Consider the following 15,037-nt stretch of genomic DNA (forward strand, 5'->3'; position numbering starts at 1 on the left):
GGGAGAGAGGAGGAGGGGGAGGGGGGGGGGGGGGAGAGAGGAGGAGGGGGGGGGGGGAGAAAGGAGGAGGAGGAGGGGGGGGGGAAGGGAGGAGGAGGGGGGGAAGAAGAGGGGGGGAGTAGGAGGAGGAGGAGGAGGGGGGAGAAAGGAGGGGGAGGGGGGGGGAGAAAGGAGGAGGAGGGGGGGGAGAAAGGAGGAGGAGGAGGGGGAGAAAGGAGGAGGAGGAGGGGGAGAGAGGAGGAGGGGGAGGGGGGGGAGAAAGGAGGAGGAGGAGGGGGGGAGAAAGGAGGAGGAGGAGGGGGGGAGAAAGGAGGAGGAGGAGGGGGGGAGAAAGGAGGAGGAGGAGGGGGGGAGAAAGGAGGAGGAGGAGGGGGGGAGAAAGGAGGGGGAGGGGGGGGAGAAAGGAGGGGGAGGGGGGGGAGAAAGGAGGAGGAGGAGGGGGAGAGAGGAGGAGGGGGAGGGGGGGGAGAAAGGAGGAGGAGGAGGGGGGGAGAAAGGAGGAGGAGGAGGGGGGGAGAAAGGAGGAGGAGGAGGGGGGGAGAAAGGAGGAGGAGGAGGGGGGGAGAAAGGAGGAGGAGGAGGAGGAGGAGGGGGAGGAGGGGGGGGGGGAGAAAGGAGGAGGGGGAGAAGGGAGAAAGAATATGAAGGGGGTGGAGGAGGGTGGTCACAAAGTTGGGGGGATAGAATACGGATAAGGGGAGGTGTGATATATATATATTTGTTCTGGTATGGGGGAGGGGGAACTCTAAGTTGGGGGTTATCACGGCAACCAATCAGATCGCTGATGTCAGTAATTATGGCGCCTCCCTGGTTGCTGTTGGTAACAGCTCCCCCTCCCCCAGTCACTGAAAGCCAATGATTTTGCACCCAGGATGTGGGCTGTGATTGGTTGCTATGGGTTACACACACACGTGTCCCCCCGGCTCCTCTCACCTGCTTCCGGGCTCCTCCGTGGTCACCGCACACTTCCCTCAGACACCTCCAAACCCCGCCCCTCCGCACTCCTCATTGGCTGAATCTGACGTCAGTCTAAGTATTCCTGTCAGCGATTGGCTCCTTCAGGTAGAGGAGGGCGTGTACTGTCCGGGAACAGAGGCCGGGAAGAATGGTTCCGGATCACAGCGGCCACTTCCGGTCCTCCTCATCTCTACCCCGGAAGTGGTCTTATTCCAGGCATGGGGGAGTGACAGAGGAGTATTATATTCCTGTTCTCCTTCCGGTGTTCCTCATGGGGAGATTTCCCCTCACTTCCTTTACTGCACACAAAACAGGAAGTGAGGAAAATCCCTTCTTGGGTGTCACCAGATCAAGTGTCCCCGTTGGAATATTTGACATCACTTCCCGTCTCGGTGACAACGGAAGCCACAGAGTCTGAATCTCCCCCACTTTATACAATTAAAGGGACACTCCGCTTATCTTTGTGGCCGGTTCTCTTTATCCGGAGAAGGCGGAGTTTTGGCTGCCATGGCGATCCCCCATCAGGTGCGCACCGCCATCTTTGTCCCCTCTGGGAAGATTCACCCTCAATATCTGTCCAGTTGTCACCAACACAGGAAGTGATCAGGGAACCCAAAATAACAGTTGTCACCAGAACAGGAAGTCAGGGGACATCTTCCGAAGGGGACACCTTCAACTTCTGTTTTCTCTCCAGTACAGGAAGTTAAAGGTAATCTGTGGAGGTGACAACTCAGAGTGGATTTCTCTCCACTTCCTGTTGTGTCATTTTCTATAGGAAGTGATTGGAGAACACAAAATAATTGTCACCAAAACAGGAAGTCAGGGGAAATCTTCTGTTGGGGACACCTGTTCTGTGGAGGAAGGATTCCTTCACTTCCTGTTTTCTCTACTGGAGGGGAAGTAACAGGAATAATGTAGAGGTGACAACTTAGAGTGGATTTCCCCCACTTCCTGTTGTGTCGTTTTGTACAGGAAGTGATGGGAACCCAAAATGACAGTTGTCACCAGAATAGGAAGTAAGGGGAAAATTTCGATGGGGACACCTGTTCTGTGGAGGGGGTGGGGGGTTCATTCACTTCCTGTTTTCTCTGCAGTACAGGAAGTGAAAGGAAATCTGTTCAGGTGACAACTAAGCGTCAATTTCCTTAACTTCCTGTTGTCATTTTGTACGGGAAGTGATAGAAAACTCAGAATGACAACAGGAAGTCAGGGGCAATCTTCTATTGGGGACACCGGTTCTGTGGAGGGGGATTTCCTTCACTTCCTGTTTTCTCTCCACTACAGGAAGTAATGGGAAATCTGTCCAGGTGACAACTGGGAGTGGATTTCCTCCTACTTCCTGTTGTGTCATTTGGGACAGGAAGTAGACTGGGGGAATAACCCCTCCTTACCCAAACATTAAAGAAGAGTCACAGCAGCACTCAGTGGGAGGAGCTTGGGGAATCATAATTTGGGAGCTCCACCCACAATCTCATATTACAGACAATGATCAGAGATGAGGAGTCTGGCGCCACCTACAGCTGGGCACAGGAATGGTCTCATTCTATAACTGATGGAGTCTGGCGCCCCCTACAGCTGGGCAGAGGAATGGTCTCATTCTATAACTGATGGATATTATACATATAAGTCGCGCTAAATATATTAGATGGAGATGTGAAGTCCATAAAAGTCCAAAATTATATTATTGATAAATTCCAGGACCAAGCTCCCTTAAGGGTATGTGCTTACCAGATGAAGGTAAGGAAAAGGCAGTCTCGCTGTGTGGAAACTTGTCACCTTGACAGTAGATCCAAGCTTCTATAATCGATCAACTCAGTGGACATGGGATCATGAAAAGCAAAAAAGTACCGCAATAGCGTAAAACCCAACAAACAAATTGTGACTATCACCATAGGTGTGGGTAAATGAAATTGTGATGTGATATGACCTCCACCACAATAAATGAAATAAATAAATCATGCAAAAATATAGGGAACTTAGGGTGAATAACCCCTACCAGAGAGGTTAAGGGTTGACGCCTTAAGTGATTAAATGTGTATCGGTTAGAGTAGCCTCTTACCAAACATAAAAATAATGACACAGTGAAGAAAACGTTGAAAAAAAGATATTCGTGCTGAACCACCACCAGCTGAATTCGCCTCTTACCCTGGATAGATATAGATTAGCCAAAGTGTACTAAACAAATCCAGTGTACCACTCAGGAGCCAGCAATATCACACCTGTGAGAGTTGCCTCTTACCACATATGAAGTTGTATCAAGCCTGTAGGGTAAACCAAGTGGCCAAAGACCGACCCCAAATTGAATCCAAGCCTGTATGTTTACGAATAACCAGGGGATCCGTCCAGAGGTGTAGGTAACTGGGTCTCAGAAGTTTCAGCAATATAGGATATCACCACCATAAGAAGAAAGAAAGGGCTCCCATAGCGTAAAACCATAAAAGCATTTTATTCCATAAAAGCAAAAAAACTTACAAAGACCAGGAATGGGTGAGCAATGGAAGTTGCCGCCGGCCGGACGGCTCCGCTCGTCCGCACTCGTGGGTCGCAGTCAGATGACGTCAGTACGCCGTTGCCCTGACGACGTTTCGTCACAGATGACGTTTTCAAAGGTGCGGACGGCGCACTGACGCCATCTATTTATAAGAAGAGAGGATTGGATGCCCGGAAGTGGGTGAAGACCGTTCCGCCATCATTGAAGAGGTAATCAGAACTGTTACGATCATACATCCACCATCGGGCAAACACTTTGAACTAAGCTGTTGTACGCAGCACAAATAACACCCATAAGGTTGTCAACCCGTGCAAACAATACATTGGTGCAATACATATATAATAAACAATAATGTCAATCCCATAGAGAGGGCTGGCTGCAACGCCATCTAGTGGATATTTGATATATTAAATATGAAAGGTCCATATATATGATCTTATTCAATAGACCCCATCAAGACAACAACAATATTAACCTATTGAATATAATCAAAGGTTGCTGATATATGAAATAAAGTTAATCCTGACAAACCGCTCTCAATCATTGTGTATATTGGGTCAAGAACCGAAACCAACTCAAAAAATTTTGGCCCCACCCTACATCAATAAATGTCACATATACCAGTTATATATTGGTGTTGTCCTGTTACAATCTCAAATGAAATTTGAATGATATACATAGTTAAAATTTATAAAATTATACAAAAAACAATATTTGGTCAAATAAACTTAATCCAAAATGTACGGGTGATATCATACATCTCCATCAGATGATGAAAATATATTAATAACAATGGAAAAAAGGGCTTATATGACTGAATAACCGGATCAAACTAAGCATTATTTATGAACGCATTCACTTCTATATCCACGTTCAGTCCAAACGGTACATAAGTTTTGACTCGGTGAATCCAGGTCATCTCTAATTTAGAGATGCCTCTAACTAGGGGTTCACCTCTCCAGTGTGGTGTGAATTTATCTATCCCTAAAAATAAAGTATTAGCGGGATTTTTACCATGGACAAGAGCGTAGTGTTTGGACACTGAGTGTTTAGGAAATCCCTTGAGGATATTGGATATGTGTTCATTGAGTCTCACTTGTAGCGGTCGTTTAGTTCGGCCTATGTATTGTAACCCGCATGGGCACTGGAGTAAATATACAATGCCAGTGCTCATGCAGGAAACAAATGGTCTAATGGCATGAACTCTACCTGTACTGGTAGAAGTGAATTCTTTAACTGTTCTACGCTTGTTAGAGCTAAAGGAACAAACCCGACATCTATTACATTTATAGAATCCAGTCATTTGGCTTAAAAAGGTAGGTTTAGGAGCTGGTGGTTCTAAAATGTTAGGTGCCACCTTGTCTCTCAAGGTGGGAGCCCCTCTAAACACCACACGTGGTCTATCTGGCAAAGTGCTGCCCAAGACAGGGTCATTCCCTAGAATGTGCCAATGGCGGCTGACAATGTTCTTAATACTCATATGCTGGCTAGAGAAAGAAGTGACAAAAGGCAGGCCGAATGATGAATCCTTAGGATCCACTTTTGGATTCCCACTCAGTAGTTGACTTCTGTCTATTCGACTAACCTCCGTCAGGGTCTCTCTAAGGAATCCCTCGTCATATCCCTTATCAAGAAATCTCTTAGTAAGGACACGAGCCTGAGTTTGGAAATCATGAAAGTCACTACAGTTGCACCTAATGCGGAGGTATTGGCCTTTGGGTATGGCCCTCAGCCAAGGTGCATAATGGCAACTATCGGTAGGAATATATGAATTCCTATCGGTTGCTTTAAAGTATGTGGACGTACAGAACTGTCCATCTTTGATGTTAATAATAAGATCAAGAAAATTGATGGTAGACTGGCTGCATTCATAGTTTAACTGTATACCCCGATCATTGATGTTTAAATGATCTAGAAAGGATATCAAGTCACTGTGATGGCCATCCCAGAGGATTAGTTAGCTCTGAGATTCAACACTCAGGGCTTTCTAATGCCTCATTATTTAATCCGCCTGGTTCTTTAGCTCCATCACTAAAGGTATTTAGGGATGTGTTACTTAGAGATCTGGATAAGGTCAAACCACATAAAACCTCCTTGTCCGCCGACCTACAAAAGGGATTAGATTCCCTTTGTGACAATAAAGATCTGGTCATTAGGCCAGCGGATAAGGGGGGTGGGATCGCTGTACTTGACCGTAGCGATTATAACCGGGAGATGCATCGGATTTTAGGTGACAACTTGACCTATGTCCCTCTATCTAGGGATCCCAAAGTTTCCTATAAAAAGATTCTTGAGGGTATTGTAGAAAGAGGATTCAATCAAAATATAATCAATAAAAAAGAAAAGGCATTTTTGATCCCCAAGTGCCCCCGCACTCCGGTTATTTACTATCTACCGAAGCTGCACAAGAGTCTGACTTCCCCCCCGGGTCGTCCCATTGTCAGTGGCATCGACTCTGTGACGTCCCGGGTGGGGAAGTACATTGACTCTTATCTGCAGCCACTGGTGCAAAATACACCATCTTATATTAAAGACACGAGACATGTCATCGGTCTTTTGACCAACGTGACCCCCACTGATAATCTTTGGATGGTCACAGCTGATGTCTCTTCCCTATACACAATCATTCCACATAGTGTTGGGCTAAATGCGGTTAACATGTTTCTCAATAGGAATTCTGATTTGCCGGCTATCCAGATATCATTTATTATGGAGTTATTGGAGTTTGCAACCCACCATAATTATTTTTGGTATAGCGGGCAATTCTATCGCCAGGTCACCGGTGTGGCCATGGGTGCCAAATATGCCCCATCCCTTGCAAATCTGTTTATGGCCCAGTGGGAGGAGGGCGTCATCTATGCCCATCGTAGACCGCAGATACTCCTTTGGGCTAGGTATATAGATGACGTGCTCCTCCTCTGGGATGGCCATCACAGTGACTTGATATCCTTTCTAGATCATTTAAACATCAATGATCGGGGTATACAGTTAAACTATGAATGCAGCCAGTCTACCATCAATTTTCTTGATCTTACTATTAACATCAAAGATGGACAGTTCTGTACGTCCACATACTTTAAAGCAACCGATAGGAATTCATATATTCCTACCGATAGTTGCCATTATGCACCTTGGCTGAGGGCCATACCCAAAGGCCAATACCTCCGCATTAGGTGCAACTGTAGTGACTTTCATGATTTCCAAACTCAGGCTCGTGTCCTTACTAAGAGATTTCTTGATAAGGGATATGACGAGGGATTCCTTAGAGAGACCCTGACGGAGGTTAGTCGAATAGACAGAAGTCAACTACTGAGTGGGAATCCAAAAGTGGATCCTAAGGATTCATCATTCGGCCTGCCTTTTGTCACTTCTTTCTCTAGCCAGCATATGAGTATTAAGAACATTGTCAGCCGCCATTGGCACATTCTAGGGAATGACCCTGTCTTGGGCAGCACTTTGCCAGATAGACCACGTGTGGTGTTTAGAGGGGCTCCCACCTTGAGAGACAAGGTGGCACCTAACATTTTAGAACCACCAGCTCCTAAACCTACCTTTTTAAGCCAAATGACTGGATTCTATAAATGTAATAGATGTCGGGTTTGTTCCTTTAGCTCTAACAAGCGTAGAACAGTTAAAGAATTCACTTCTACCAGTACAGGTAGAGTTCATGCCATTAGACCATTTGTTTCCTGCATGAGCACTGGCATTGTATATTTACTCCAGTGCCCATGCGGGTTACAATACATAGGCCGAACTAAACGACCGCTACAAGTGAGACTCAATGAACACATATCCAATATCCTCAAGGGATTTCCTAAACACTCAGTGTCCAAACACTACGCTCTTGTCCATGGTAAAAATCCCGCTAATACTTTATTTTTAGGGATAGATAAATTCACACCACACTGGAGAGGTGAACCCCTAGTTAGAGGCATCTCTAAATTAGAGATGACCTGGATTCACCGAGTCAAAACTTATGTACCGTTTGGACTGAACGTGGATATAGAAGTGAATGCGTTCATAAATAATGCTTAGTTTGATCCGGTTATTCAGTCATATAAGCCCTTTTTTCCATTGTTATTAATATATTTTCATCATCTGATGGAGATGTATGATATCACCCGTACATTTTGGATTAAGTTTATTTGACCAAATATTGTTTTTTGTATAATTTTATAAATTTTAACTATGTATATCATTCAAATTTCATTTGAGATTGTAACAGGACAACACCAATATATAACTGGTATATGTGACATTTATTGATGTAGGGTGGGGCCAAAATTTTTTGAGTTGGTTTCGGTTCTTGACCCAATATACACAATGATTGAGAGCGGTTTGTCAGGATTAACTTTATTTCATATATCAGCAACCTTTGATTATATTCAATAGGTTAATATTGTTGTTGTCTTGATGGGGTCTATTGAATAAGATCATATATATGGACCTTTCATATTTAATATATCAAATATCCACTAGATGGCGTTGCAGCCAGCCCTCTCTATGGGATTGACATTATTGTTTATTATATATGTATTGCACCAATGTATTGTTTGCACGGGTTGACAACCTTATGGGTGTTATTTGTGCTGCGTACAACAGCTTAGTTCAAAGTGTTTGCCCGATGGTGGATGTATGATCGTAACAGTTCTGATTACCTCTTCAATGATGGCGGAACGGTCTTCACCCACTTCCGGGCATCCAATCCTCTCTTCTTATAAATAGATGGCGTCAGTGCGCCGTCCGCACCTTTGAAAACGTCATCTGTGACGAAACGTCGTCAGGGCAACGGCGTACTGACGTCATCTGACTGCGACCCACGAGTGCGGACGAGCGGAGCCGTCCGGCCGGCGGCAACTTCCATTGCTCACCCATTCCTGGTCTTTGTAAGTTTTTTTGCTTTTATGGAATAAAATGCTTTTATGGTTTTACGCTATGGGAGCCCTTTCTTTCTTCTTATGGTGGTGATATCCTATATTGCTGAAACTTCTGAGACCCAGTTACCTACACCTCTGGACGGATCCCCTGGTTATTCGTAAACATACAGGCTTGGATTCAATTTGGGGTCGGTCTTTGGCCACTTGGTTTACCCTACAGGCTTGATACAACTTCATATGTGGTAAGAGGCAACTCTCACAGGTGTGATATTGCTGGCTCCTGAGTGGTACACTGGATTTGTTTAGTACACTTTGGCTAATCTATATCTATCCAGGGTAAGAGGCGAATTCAGCTGGTGGTGGTTCAGCACGAATATCTTTTTTTCAACGTTTTCTTCACTGTGTCATTATTTTTATGTTTGGTAAGAGGCTACTCTAACCGATACACATTTAATCACTTAAGGCGTCAACCCTTAACCTCTCTGGTAGGGGTTATTCACCCTAAGTTCCCTATATTTTTGCATGATTTATTTATTTCATTTATTGTGGTGGAGGTCATATCACATCACAATTTCATTTACCCACACCTATGGTGATAGTCACAATTTGTTTGTTGGGTTTTACGCTATTGCGGTACTTTTTTGCTTTTCATGATCCCATGTCCACTGAGTTGATCGATTATAGAAGCTTGGATCTACTGTCAAGGTGACAAGTTTCCACACAGCGAGACTGCCTTTTCCTTACCTTCATCTGGTAAGCACATACCCTTAAGGGAGCTTGGTCCTGGAATTTATCAATAATATAATTTTGGACTTTTATGGACTTCACATCTCCATCTAATATATTTAGCGCGACTTATATGTATAATATTTATTAGGGTGTGGTCACACTTGAAGTTGCTGCTGTCCCAATTTATTTGTTCCTTTAGCGCGGTTATTATTCCCTTATTCCACTATAACTGATGGAGTCTGGTGCCACCTACAGCTGGGCACAGGAATGGTCTCATTCTATAACTGATGGAGTCTGGCGCCACCTACAGCTGGGCACAGGAATGATCTCATTCTATAACTGATGAGGAGTCTGGGGCCACCTACAGCTGGGCACAGGAATGGTCTCTTTCTATAACTGATGGAGTCTGGCGCCACCTACAGCTGGGCACAGGAATGATCTCATTCTATAACTGATGAGGAGTCTGGCGCCACCTACAGCTGAGCACAGGAATGGTCTCATTCTATAACTGATGGAGTCTGGCGCCACCTACAGCTGGGCACAGGAATGGTCTCATTCTATAACTGATGAGGAGTCTGGCGCCACCTACAGCTGGGCACAGGAATGGTCTCATTCTATAACTGATGAGGAGTCTGGCGCCACCTACAGCTGGGCACAGGAATGGTCTCATTCTATAACTGATGGGGAGTCTGGCGCCCCCTACAGCTGGGCAGAGGAATGGTCTCATTCTATAACTGATGGAGTCTGGTGCCACCTACAGCTGGACACAGGAATGATCTCATTCTATAACTGATGAGGAGTCTGGCGCCACCTACAGCTGGGCACAGGAATGATCTCATTCTATAACTGATGAGGAGTCTGGGGCCACCTACAGCTGGGAACAGGAATGGTCTCATTCTATAACTGATGGAGTCTGGTGCCACCTACAGCTGGGCACAGGAATGATCTCATTCTATAACTGATGAGGAGTCTGGCGCCACCTACAGCTGGGCACAGGAATGATCTCATTCTATAACTGAGGGAGTCTGGGGCCACCTACAGCTGAGCACAGGAATGATCTCATTCTATAACTGATGAGGAGTCTGGGGCCACCTACAGCTGGGCACAGGAATGGTCTCATTCTATAACTGATGAGGAGTCTGGGGCCACCTACAGCTGGGCACAGGAATGATCTCATTCTATAACTGATGAGGAGTCTGGGGCCACCTACAGCTGGGCACAGGAATGATCTCATTCTATAACTGATGAGGAGTCTGGGGCCACCTACAGCTGGGCACAGGAATGGTCTCATTCTATAACTGATGGGGAGTCTGGCGCCACCTACAGCTGGGCACAGGAATGATCTCATTCTATAACTGATGGAGTCTGGTGCCACCTACAGCTGGACACAGGAATGATCTCATTCTATAACTGATGAGGAGTCTGGCGCCCCCTACAGCTGGGCACAGGAATGATCTCATTCTATAACTGATGAGGAGTCTGGCGCCCCCTACAGCTGGGCACAGGAATGGTCTCATTCTATAACTGATGGAGTCTGGTGCCACCTACAGCTGGGCACAGGAATGGTCTCATTCTATAACTGATGAGGAGTCTGGGGCCACCTACAGCTGGGCACAGGAATGGTCTCATTCTATAACTGATGGGGAGTCTGGCGCCACCTACAGCTGGGCACAGGAATGGTCTCATTCTATAACTGATGGGGAGTCTGGGGCCACCTACAGCTGGGCACAGGAATGGTCTCATTCTATAACTGATGGAGTCTGGTGCCACCTACAGCTGGACACAGGAATGATCTCATTCTATAACTGATGAGGAGTCTGGCGCCCCCTACAGCTGGGCACAGGAATGATCTCATTCTATAACTGATGAGGAGTCTGGCGCCCCCTACAGCTGGGCACAGGAATGGTCTCATTCTATAACTGATGGAGTCTGGCGCCACCTACAGCTGGGCACAGGAATGGTCTCATTCTATAACTGATGAGGAGTCTGGGGCCACCTACAGCTGGGCACAGGAATGATCTCATTCTATAACTGATGGAATCTGGCGCCACCTACAGCTGGGCACAGGAATGATCTCATTCTATAACTGATGAGGAGTCTGGGGCCACCTACAGCTGGGCACAGGAATGATCTCATTCTATAACTGATGGGGAGTCTGGGGCCCCCTACAGCTGAGCACAGGAATGATCTCATTCTATAACTGATGAGGAGTCTGGCGCCACCTACAGCTGGGCACAGGAATGGTCTCATTCTATAACTGATGAGGAGTCTGGCGCCCCCTACAGCTGGGCACAGGAATGATCTCATTCTATAACTGATGAGGAGTCTGGGGCCCCCTACAGCTGAGCACAGGAATGATCTCATTCTATAACTGATGAGGAGTCTGGCGCCACCTACAGCTGGGCACAGGAATGGTCTCATTCTATAACTGATGGAGTCTGGTGCCACCTACAGCTGGACACAGGAATGATCTCATTCTATAACTGATGAGTCTGGCGCCCCCTACAGCTGGGCACAGGAATGGTCTCATTCTATAACTGATGGAGTCTGGCGCCACCTACAGCTGAGCACAGGAATGATCTCATTCTATAACTGATGAGGAGTCTGGGGCCCCCTACAGCTGAGCACAGGAATGGTCTCATTCTATAACTGATGGAGTCTGGTGCCCCCTACAGCTGGGCACAGGAATGATCTCATTCTATAACTGATGGAGTCTGGCGCCACCTACAGCTGGGCACAGGAATGATCTCATTCTATAACTGATGGAATCTGGCGCCACCTACAGCTGGGCACAGGAATGGTCTCATTCTATAACTGATGGAATCTGGCGCCACCTACAGCTGGGCACAGGAATGGTCTCATTCTATAACTGATGGGGAGTCTGGCGCCACCTACAGCTGGGCACAGGAATGGTCTCATTCTATAACTGAGGGAATCTGGCGCCACCTACAGCTGGGCACAGGAATGGTCTCATTCTATAACTGATGGAGTCTGGTGCCACCTACAGCTGGGCACAGGAATGATCTCATTCTATAACTGATTGGGAGTCTGGGGCCACCTACAGCTGGGCACAGGAATGGTCTCATTCTATAACTGATGGAATCTGGCGCCACCTACAGCTGGGCACAGGAATGGTCTCATTCTATAACTGATGGGGAGTCTGGCGCCACCTACAGCTGGGCACAGGAATGGTCTCATTCTATAACTGAGGGAATCTGGCGCCACCTACAGCTGGGCACAGGAATGATCTCATTCTATAACTGATGGAGTCTGGCGCCACCTACAGCTGGGCACAGGAATGATCTCATTCTATAACTGATGGAGTCTGGTGCCACCTACAGCTGGGCACAGGAATGATCTCATTCTATAACTCATGGAGTCTGGTGCCACCTACAGCTGGGCACAGGAATGGTCTCATTCTATAACTGATGAGGAGTCTGGCGCCCCCTACAGCTGGGCACAGGAATGGTCTCATTCTATAACTGATGAGGAGTCTGGCGCCCCCTACAGCTGGGCACAGGAATGGTCTCATTCTATAACTGATGGAGTCTGGCGCCACCTACAGCTGGGCACAGGAATGATCTCATTCTATAACTGATGAGGAGTCTGGCGCCACCTACAGCTGGGCACAGGAATGATCTCATTCTATAACTGATGGGGAGTCTGGCGCCCCCTACAGCTGGGCACAGGAATGGTCTCATTCTATAACTGATGGAATCTGGCGCCCCCTACAGCTGGGCACAGGAATGATCTCATTCTATAACTGATGAGGAGTCTGGGGCCACCTACAGCTGGGCACAGGAATGATCTCATTCTATAACTGATGAGGAGTCTGGCGCCACCTACAGCTGGGCAGAGGAATGATCTCATTCTATAACTGATGGGGAGTCTGGCACCCCCTACAGCTGGGCACAGGAATGGTCTCATTCTATAACTGATGGAATCTGGCGCCCCCTACAGCTGGGCACAGGAATGATCTCATTCTATAACTGATGAGGAGTCTGGGGCCACCTACAGCTGGGCACAGGAATGGTCTCATTCTATAACTGAGGGAATCTGGCGCCACCTACAGCTGGGCACAGGAATGGTCTCATTCTATAACTGATGGAGTCTGGCGCCACCTACAGCTGGGCACAGGAATGATCTCATTCTATAACTGATGGAGTCTGGTGCCACCTACAGCTGGGCACAGGAATGATCTCATTCTATAACTGATGGAGTCTGGTGCCACCTACAGCTGGGCACAGGAATGGTCTCATTCTATAACTGATGAGGAGTCTGGCGCCCCCTACAGCTGGGCACAGGAATGGTCTCATTCTATAACTGATGAGGAGTCTGGCGCCCCCTACAGCTGGGCACAGGAATGGTCTCATTCTATAACTGATTAGGAGTCTGGCACCACCTACAGCTGGGCACAGGAATGATCTCATTCTATAACTGATGAGGAGTCTGGCGCCACCTACAGCTGGGCAGAGGAATGATCTCATTCTATAACTGATGGGGAGTCTGGCGCCCCCTACAGCTGGGCACAGGAATGGTCTCATTCTATAACTGATGGAATCTGGCGCCCCCTACAGCTGGGCACAGGAATGGTCTCATTCTATAACTGAGGGAATCTGGCGCCACCTACAGCTGGGCACAGGAATGGTCTCATTCTATAACTGATGGAGTCTGGCGCCACCTACAGCTGGGCACAGGAATGGTCTCATTCTATAACTGATGAGTCCGGCGCCACCTACAGCTGGGCACAGGAATGGTCTCATTCTATAACTGATGAGGAGTCTGGGGCCACCTACAGCTGGGCACAGGAATGGTCTCATTCTATAACTGAGGGAATCTGGCGCCACCTACAGCTGGGCACAGGAATGGTCTCATTCTATAACTGATGGAGTCTGGCGCCACCTACAGCTGGGCACAGGAATGGTCTCATTCTATAACTGATGAGTCCGGCGCCACCTACAGCTGGGCACAGGAATGGTCTCATTCTATAACTGATTGGGAGTCTGGTGCCACCTACAGCTGGGCACAGGAATGGTCTCATTCTATAACTGAGGAGTCTGGCGCCACCTACAGCTGGGCACAGGAATGGTCTCATTCTATAACTGATTGGGAGTCTGGTGCCACCTACAGCTGGGCACAGGAATGATCTCATTCTATAACTGATGGAGTCTGGTGCCACCTACAGCTGGGCACAGGAATGGTCTCATTCTATAACTGATTGGGAGTCTGGTGCCACCTACAGCTGGGCACAGGAATGGTCTCATTCTATAACTGATTGGGAGTCTGGTGCCACCTACAGCTGGGCACAGGAATGATCTCATTCTATAACTGATGGAGTCTGGTGCCACCTACAGCTGGGCACAGGAATGGTCTCATTCTATAACTGATTGGGAGTCTGGTGCCACCTACAGCTGGGCACAGGAATGGTCTCATTCTATAACTGATGGAGTCTGGTGCCACCTACAGCTGGGCACAGGAATGGTCTCATTCTATAACTGAGGAGTCTGGCGCCACCTACAGCTGGGCACAGGAATGGTCTCATTCTATAACTGATTGGGAGTCTGGTGCCACCTACAGCTGGGCACAGGAATGATCTCATTCTATAACTGATGGAGTCTGGTGCCACCTACAGCTGGGCACAGGAATGGTCTCATTCTATAACTGATTGGGAGTCTGGTGCCACCTACAGCTGGGCACAGGAATGGTCTCATTCTATAACTGATGGAGTCTGGCGCCCCCTACAGCTGGGCACAGGAATGATCTCATTCTATAACTGATGAGGAGTCTGGGGCCACCTACAGCTGGGCACAGGAATGGTCTCATTCTATAACTGATGGAGTCTGGGGCCACCTACAGCTGGGCACAGGAATGGTCTCATTCTATAACTGATGGAGTCTGGCGCCACCTACAGCTGGGCACAGGAATGATCTCATTCTATAACTGATGGGGAGTCTGGCGCCACCTACAGCTGGGCACAGGAATG

The 15,037-nt window shown here is 47.5% G+C and overlaps 1 protein-coding gene across 1 annotated transcript in view; it reads right to left on the bottom strand.

The window, feature by feature from the left end:
• FLAD1 (flavin adenine dinucleotide synthetase 1) overlaps window positions 1-964 on the bottom strand; it is a 17,031-nt gene extending 16,067 nt beyond the window's left edge. The window contains exon 1 of the mRNA XM_082275156.1: window positions 934-964. The gene's annotated coding sequence lies outside the window, so the exon portion shown is untranslated. The remainder of the gene's footprint in view (window positions 1-933) is intronic.
• Window positions 965-15,037: the final 14,073 nt, after the last annotated feature.

The sequence above is a fragment of the Pelophylax lessonae genome (genome assembly GCF_965119305.1).
Source record: "Pelophylax lessonae genome assembly, chromosome: 13".
Lineage (NCBI taxonomy): Eukaryota > Metazoa > Chordata > Amphibia > Anura > Ranidae > Pelophylax > Pelophylax lessonae.